The 8,536-nt window shown below is 52.1% G+C and overlaps 1 protein-coding gene across 1 annotated transcript in view; it reads right to left on the bottom strand.

The window, feature by feature from the left end:
* The window catches only part of Prex1 (phosphatidylinositol-3,4,5-trisphosphate dependent Rac exchange factor 1), a gene marked incomplete at its 5' end in the record, with an annotated part of 154,738 nt that overhangs the window by 61,969 nt on the left and 84,233 nt on the right, over positions 1–8,536 (bottom strand). The window lies entirely within an intron of this gene.

Genomic DNA, 8,536 nt, shown 5'->3' with positions numbered 1-8,536 from the left:
ACACACACACACACACACACACACACATAATGATAAAGTAATTTTAAAGTAAGTGATGTGTGTGAGGGGCAGGGAGCTGGCTGAGCAGTTAAGAACACTTGTTGCTTTGCCAAAGGACCATGATTCAGTTCCCAGCACGCATATTAGGTGTCTCAAGGACCTGTAACTCCAGCTCCCAGGAATCTGGCCCCTCTGACAACCACAGGCACACAAGTAAAAATAAAACAGATGAAGAGAGCCACGGAGATAGCTGACAGACAAAGGAGGCTGCTCCCACACCCAGTCACCTGTGTTTACCCTGGGAACCGCCTCCCCCTCCCCCCAAGTGGTAAAAGGTGAGGATTTCCTGCCCAATTCAGAACTCAGCAGGATTCAGGTTGCTCGGAGTCAGAACAGAACCAGGCTCCAAGGAGACAGACTCCCATCTGAAAACCCAGGGACCCACATCCAAAGTGAGATCGCTGTGAGAACTTCCAGCGCCCAAAGAGGTACTTAGCTATTTGCCAAGCAATTTTGTGGGAGAGGGGCTATGACAAAGAAGTCACTGGGCTTTTCTGGAGTTCAGTAGGTCAAAGTGTGCAGATGCAGACTGCAGCTGGGTGGAACAATCACACCCTTGAGTTTGCCAGAGTTTTCCAGGAGAAAGAGGTCTGCCTGATAAGGGCATGAGCACCCCATCTTAGAGGCATCAATAAGAGAGATTCAGGCGCTGCACCTTGCTACTCCAACAGCATCCCAGGTGCTGCTGCCAAGAGATGGACACCAGACAGCTCACCTCCACCCTTCTCTGCCGTGTGACCTCAACAAGTGAACCGAACTCTTGGGGGCAGAGTGTGCTCACGGTGAAATTGGGTCACATCCTCAGCTGACCCAACAACAAATGCAAAAGTGAATGTAAGCATCTTCTCAGACCAAGTGAGCACAATGTTTATCATCGTTACCATCATCATTTCCATAACAACAGTAATGCAATTGCTGCTGTCTCTATACAGTGAGAACAACACCAGGGCTGTTCAGGTTCAGATCATATAAGTGGCAGATAAGAGCCCAGGCTATGCACCAAGCACTGTTACCAACGTCACCAAGCACTTCCACCCCAATGAAGAAACTGAGGCATGATCAGCAGAGCCTGTGAAGGCCACACACAGGAAGTGGGGCCTGGTAGATGCTAGCTATGGTTACAGGTCTCCTTCTGTTATGCTCTCACAAAGCGTTTAGAAGAGGCTGGCCCCTGGGGGGGAGGGGAGCAGAGAGCCACCGCATAAGCCAGGCTGTGGCCCTCCCCAGCATCCGCTCCAGCCCGTGTGGTTTCATGAGTGGCCTGGGGTTCCTGGAAGGGAGGAAATAGGGCAAAGGGCCTGGGTTTCTGCAAGCTACCTCATGCCTCTGCCCCCTGCAATCACAAGTACCAAGATGATGCCCACAGGTAGGACCCTAAGCAACTCCATTCTGCCCCCAAAGCAGGGGTGGTCCTGCCAAGGAATGACCACCAGAGTACAACCCAGAACATGAGCTTCCAACCCCAGGCCCAGCTGGATGACAAGCGAAGGTGGTGGGATAAGCAACTGCTTGCTTGTTCTGTCTCCCTGGGGCCCAACTGAGGTTTAGGGGAAAGCGTGAAGAAGAATGGGGAGCCAATGTGCCATGAAGCCCACAATTCCTGACCCTCTCCTGGGCTACTACTGTCAGGCTCCCAGTGGGGGTTCAAGTCAGAGTCTAAGTCCTCCAGCCTCTACCTCAGGAAGGGACCCACCCAACAAGACCTTTGGCTGAGACTCGGGTTGGGAGGGTCAGAGGGCAATCCCTCTGTTCCCTGAGGATGTGAGCTGAGGCTGCGGTGCCTGAGCAGGAGCCACCTGAGCAAAGGGTCCGCTGAGCTGGAAACTTCAGGGAGGAACAGCTGGAGACACTGGCCCGGGGATGCCTTGCCATAGCCCCAGATAACGCTGTGGCTGAAGCCAGTCCTGCCGGGAGTCCTGGCTGTTCTCCATTCTCTTCTGAAAAAGCAAGTTTGAGTTAGGTTTCCACAGTGTGGAGGTGGCTAATGACATGAAATGATAATCGGGTTTTCCGTCATCAACTGTGGGGTAGACAAAGCTGGGCTTGCCGCTGGGAAATACACTGAAGCCATCACTGCCCTTATTGGTAGATGCCTGAAAGCTGAAATAAGTCAAGGACGCCATGCCAGCACCTCCACAGAGAAAGGGGGGCCTAGCAAGGAAGGGGTGTCAACCACAGGCTAGACCAAACAGAACAACGCCCCCACTTCCTGGGGCTGAATATAGATGGGGCCTTCCAACACAAGCTCTGCTCACAAAGGCCCCTGCACTAGGCTTTTCAACCTAGCTCAGAGGACACTGCCCACACTAAGTGCAGTTCTGGGGTCCCTCCAGTAACACTGAGGGTAACAAGCAAGCGGAGACATCTTAGGGGGTGGAGGTCTAAATGAGAACAGCCCCCACTGGCTCAGAGGTTTGAGGGCTTAGTCACCAGGGAATAGAACTGTCTGGGAAGAATTAGGAGGTGTGTGGCCTCAGAGGAGGTGTGTGCTGGGAGGTGGAGCTTTGAGATTCAAAAGCACACTCATTGCAGGGGGTGCTGCTCTCCTCCCTCTCCCCCACCCCCTATGTCACGCCCCACCCCATCCCCGGCTCTCTCTGCTACCCTACGTCAGGATGGAAAGCTCTCAGCTATTTCCCCATGCTTTCACCACACTCCACCTTGATGACAATGAACTTGCCCTCAGAAGCTGGGAGCAAACCCCAAGTTAAACTTTTATAAGTTGCCTTGGTCATGGTGTCCATTCACATCAACAGAATGGTGACTCCTCAAAGAAAAGGTGTGGCTGCGGAGATGGCTCAGTCACAACCTGAGGGCCTGAGTCTGGATCCTCAACACTTACATTATATTAAATTAAAAAAAATAAAAATAAAAAATAAAAAAATAAATCAGAGCCAGCAAAGCAATGCATGCTTTTATTTCCAGACTCAGGAGGCAGAGGAAGGAAGTTTGAGGTCAGCTGGGTCTACAAAATAAGGTGGAGATCAATAGAAGACATTTGACATTGACCTCTGACCTCCAAACAAATGCATATGAACACACACACACACAAAAACAAGTACATAACACATACACACATACCACACACACACCACACACCAAAAAAAGAAAAGTAGGAAAAGAAAACAAGAAGTGAAAACTTCTAGAACTTGAAAAGCTGCCCACCGCAGCAGAGAAAGCCTTGACACAGGCAAACTATATGAAAACTCGATGCAAATTATCTTGAACAATTTTGCCCCGTGAGATATAGGAAACCAAGCTTCCAAGATGAGCAGAGATGGAAACAGTGATGTCGGCAGACCCTTGCTCCTAGATCCACCCACGCAGGAGCAAGGGCGCTGGCTGTTCAGGTCCAGAGTCGGCAGTCGACGCGCAGCTAACCCCACCCCAGAGTCCTCCAAGCCAGTCCCCAGCCAGCATAGCCCATGTCCACCTGACAGTGACCGATGGGCTACAAGGTGGCTTCCCCTTACAGCACCACATGCCACAGCCCTGACCAGCTGTGCCAAGGCCATGCTGCCCAACTCATTTGAGGGCTGCTGTGTATGTGCCTGTGTGTGTGGTGCATGCTCAGGGCATCACCACAACCCTCTAGATTCCACCAGCTAGGGACTGGAGGGCCAGCCTCCCCAGGAAGCCATTGCAAAGGTGTCAGCTCCAGGCACTACAGAGATGGTGTTCCAGAGACAACATGAAGACTGGTGACACTTCCTCAGACAGCTGCAGCACGAGAAAAGGGGGGATTGACCCCCAACCTCAGCATGAAAACCATCCTAGAGAGAGATGGAAAGAAATGACAGCAGGGGGTAAAGAGAAGACAGAAATACAGGCCACACCAGGCCCCAGCTGAGGAAGGAGAGGAGACAGTTCAAGGCCAACCTGGGCAACTTACTGAGGCCCTGTCTCAGAATAAAAGAGGGTGGGGTATAGTTCAGAGAGCAGGTGCTTACCTAGCATATGGAAGCTCTGGGTTCAGTCCCCAGGAAAGAGGGAGGGAAATATACACAAACAGCCAGACAGACAATTCCTATCAATACACACAATAAACAGAAAGCAACTGAGCTAGGGTCACATCATCAGTTCAGATTGCAAACGGAGCCTTTCTAGTGTTCCCAGACCCTTCTTAAACCTAAGGACAAGACAGCTCAACTGTAAGAGGCTGAAGCAAATGAAGGCCAAAGTAAGCATGTCGCTATTCAGGGTGGAAGCAGACCTGGTGTCAATCAAAATAGCTCGTGTTTACTGAAGCGTCTCAGAGGTCCCTCCACTCCTTCATCTGCCCTCTTTACAATAACTATAACTACACTACTGACACTAGGAAACCGAGGCCCAGTGCTTCAGTCACATCTCAGACATCTAGCAAGAGCTGACAGCATCAGAGACTACACGCCAGGTGTGACTGTGACACACTCAGGGTGCCAACACAAGTCTCCCACACACTGTCCAATCCACATAGAAAACCAGAATTATAAGAACCATCTCCACTAGGGAAGCAAAAGCAGAGAGGTCCAGCAAACTCCCCGGTCACACAGCTAAAAGGCGGCAGAGAGAAAGTGAAGCAGAACCCTGGAAAGGTAATCTGGGCACACCCCAGGGAAGATCCGATATGAGAGCAGAGGAAGACACTTTCCATGTAGGGGGGATGAGAGCTGAGGAGAGCAGTAGGGGTGGAGGTAAAGGTAGGGAGGCTCGCTGGTTTGGGGTAGCCTCAGGAGAGGCAGCGTGTAGGAGTCAGCAAGCTGCCAACCCTGGGCAGGCTCCGCAGCGCAGACAACAGGGCTTCTTCACCAGCTGGAGTGGAGTGAGGGAGAGTAGGGGCCACAGATGAACCAAAGTTTGGCCTGAGAAGCCTCCAGGATGAAGTGGCTGATTCCTGGGATGGAGACAGGGGGTAGGCTAGGAGGGAAGCCATGCTGGGGAGGGTGAGAGTCAGCATGTGAAGAACAGGGTTGTGTGTGCTGAGAGCTGTGGATGGTCATGGCAGTGTCCTAAATGTCCACCAGCCAATGATTGGGCAGTAAGGCGTGGCCCAGCTTATAGGGGAGTGCTGCTCAGTCATGAAAAGGGAATGAACTATGAACCCAGGCCACAGTGTGAAGTACATGATACCAACTGAAAAAGGCCAGACACACGAGGATAAGATTTATGACTCCTTCTGTATAAAGCATCCAGAAAAAGTAAATTCAGAGACAGAGGAGGAGGTGGAAGGAGGCAGAAGGAGGTGGGCACACACTGTTCAGAGGACGGGGCCTCCTTCTAGGGTACTGGAAACACTGCAGGCTTACTGTGGGTTTTGGTGGCTCAATCCGTGAATGTACTTGTAACTTTTTTTGTAAGTCACAATGGATGAAGACAACTCACTACTGAGACAGGGCAAAGAGCCCATGATGGAGCCAGCAGGACCTACATCAGAGGTCAGGGGCATAAGGAGCAAAGGAGACCAGGAACAAGTGGCCAAGGTCCCTCTCGGTCACCTAGGACCTCCTGCTCACCCCATGACACTCCAAAATCCTTGTAGACCCACCAAGATCTGGAAGCCTCAAGGTCCAGGTTACAGTCTGTTGCCCCAGCTGTGGACCCAGGGCCATGTCAGCAGCCAGGACAAGCAGGGTCACAGCAAAGGCCAGGTGCAATCAAAAGGGCCAATATCAGCTGGCTTCCCCCGGGGACCTGCTGGCCACACATCAAGACGTCACCCGGCTCTGAATCATCTCCCTGGAAACATTGATGGAAAACTCAATAAAGCCTGAAAACGCCAACAGTCTATCCAGAGCCCGGGTTCAGGAGCCAAAATAGAATGTTCTGGCTATTCTTAGGCAATGTTCAAGTTCAGCTTTTGGGGCTGTTCCCAAAAGGCTTTCACTATTCATCCCCCACCCCAACCCCAGGCTCCCCAAGCCTGCAGCCTGCACCATTGGGAGCTGAGTGAGAACAAGGAGGCTCACAGAACTGAGGACATCTGTGGGTGCATGTTTGCATGGCTGAGGGAGCAGGCTGGGGTTGGAGTCAGCTGCTGCGTGCACAGGGTCATCTTTTAGAATGCCCTGGAAACTGTGAGCAAAGGAGCCCCCCCCCCAAAGGGTGTAAAAGGCCCTTGGCCCCTGCTGCTTGCTGATACAAATGTTCCAGTGGTGGGCGCTAAGGCGGGGAAACCGAACGTTGTCTGGTCAGAGAGAATGCATGTCCCCATAGGAATCTCAGGCCCTGCTGGCTGGTCCCCAGCAGCCTTCAGGCTCCCAATACACACAGCTGGAGAGAGAGGAGAGAGCAGCAGTGTGCACAGCTGTCAAAAAGGGCATGGCCAGACCTCCACCACTTCCTGTGGGTGCTTCCTGCAGAGGCAGCCAGCGGTTTGCCCCAGCTGCCTCCATCTTCCTGGGACAGGAGTCCTTTGGGACTAAGAGAAAAAGGGTGGATCTTCAGGTCCACCAGGCTTCGAGGCCACACGGGTCTTTCCTCCTGAGTTATTGACATATATCACAGCATCTGTTCTGTATAAACTCCTATGACCCCAGACTTGGTCAAGACTTAGAAACCAAGGGGTTAACAATTTGACTCAGCTCTGGGGCTGCAGGTGAGAGTTTTCCCCAAAGGTCAGATGTTCAAGGCTTAGAACCCAGAAAAGTAGACTAGCCACTGAGCCATGAAGCTATCAATGTTCTCAGGCCCCATTTAGGGAAGTGACAAGGACTGCAGGCTTCACCCTCAAGCACCGTGGTGACTTAGCTCCCAGGCATGCTTCTTTGACAGATGTGCTACTTTGGAGCCAGGGTTAAGACTCTAAAATGAGACTGGTCAGTACTGGCTCCTTTGGTCTGGGGCAGCCATTTCCCTTTCTCTGTGTCCCGATGGCCTCATCTGCCCTCTCAACCAAGCTGCAGGGCACTTTAAAACAAACCCAGAATCACTACTGCCACCAGTTCTGTATCACAAAGAGGAAACTGAGGCACAAGAAGTGGCCAGACTTACTCAAGAGCCAAGGCTAATAAACCGTACAGCTGAAACTCAGACACGGGCAGCCAAGGCTATGGAGCCCAGCACTTAAGCAGGAGCAGCAAGGGGCCCGACAGGGGCAGAGAGCACACAGCCAGGCTCAACCAGCAGCACCAGACCCTATAGCACACTCTGGTTTGTCTGGGGTTCTTTGGTGGTGGTTTTGCTCTGGTTTGCAAAACCAAAAAAGAAAAAGAAAGCTTTGCAAAAGCGTAAGCCCCATTCTTAGCTTACAAGTTGTACGAGCAAACTTTTCTGGCTGTTTCTGGCTAGATCTGGCCACAAAGCCCTGGTCTACCAATCCTCTCTCTAAAGCCCACAGCGTATGTCTGCCTGAGCACTAGGATCTAGTGTGGATGCAAAAAGAGAGGGTGTCGTTTCTTAGAGTCCGGTTCTACTCGCAGCTTCTGAGCCCAGACTGTCCACTGCCTGTGTGGCCTTTGGAGCCACAGGAGGACATGGCTGAGCTTCCACTGGACTCCCTGAAAGGTACAAGCACCTGAGAGCTGGAGAAGGCACGGGGATTGCAGAGTCCACTGCCACGGTTTCCTGTGTTAGAGCATAGTGTCCTAGGCTGGGGAGATGGCTCAGTCCTGCTCTGCAAGCACTAGGACCTGCGTTCGATCCTCAGCACTCACATAAAAGCTAGGCGCGGTGACACGACTGTAATCACATCACTGGAGAAGCAGAGACAGGCAGACAGGTTTCTGGGGCTCAACAGCCAGCCAGTTTAGCCCAACAGAGCACCCCAGAAAGACACTGTACCTTAAAAACAGGTAGATGGCTCCCCATAAATATATCCAAGGTTGGGTCTCTGGCACCCACTCATAACATATCCCCCAATACACACATAAGAATCATGACCCCAGCACTGCTGACAGACCCAGAATCTTGTCAGTTCAGATGTTTCAGGTCACCCACTGCTCCAGCACAAAGTGATGACCAAGATTTCCAGAGCACCTTCCTTACCCTCCCAGTTCACAGAACAAGGACATAGGTGGACTCTATGAGCGGGTTCATGAATGAGACACAAGCAGTGATTAGCCTGCCAGCAGGAGCCCAAGAACCAGTACCAGACAGGCCTCAGGACAGCCAAGGCTGGCACTAGCCAGCAGCCATCACCATTTGTAAGGCCTGGGACAGCAGGAGTGAGCAGCAGATGGGGACAAAGTCAGCCACATAGCGTGGGACCTGCCCAACTGCAAATTTTGAAGCTGAGACTGGAGCGGTCTGGGGTCAGGTCTACCCTGAACTGCTGAGCCAAGGGCAGACCGAGGAGGCTAGCAGGGAAGGTGACAGCAGATGCATGGATGGTTGTGCCAAGTCATTCTACGCCCTCCAGAAGGAGCCCAGGTTTTGGTGCCAGCCTGTCTGTCCCTCCTTGGGACTGTGGCATATGGGTTCTAGTAACTGGCTTAAGGTTCAAGTCTGAGCACCTGACACAAATCTCAGCCAATCAGAACACAGTCCAACTCTGCACACT

The sequence above is a fragment of the Microtus ochrogaster genome, linkage group LG8 (genome assembly GCF_000317375.1).
Source record: "Microtus ochrogaster isolate Prairie Vole_2 linkage group LG8, MicOch1.0, whole genome shotgun sequence".
In the NCBI taxonomy this organism is placed as follows: domain Eukaryota; kingdom Metazoa; phylum Chordata; class Mammalia; order Rodentia; family Cricetidae; genus Microtus; species Microtus ochrogaster.
This window is presented reverse-complemented; position numbering and strand designations above follow the sequence as displayed.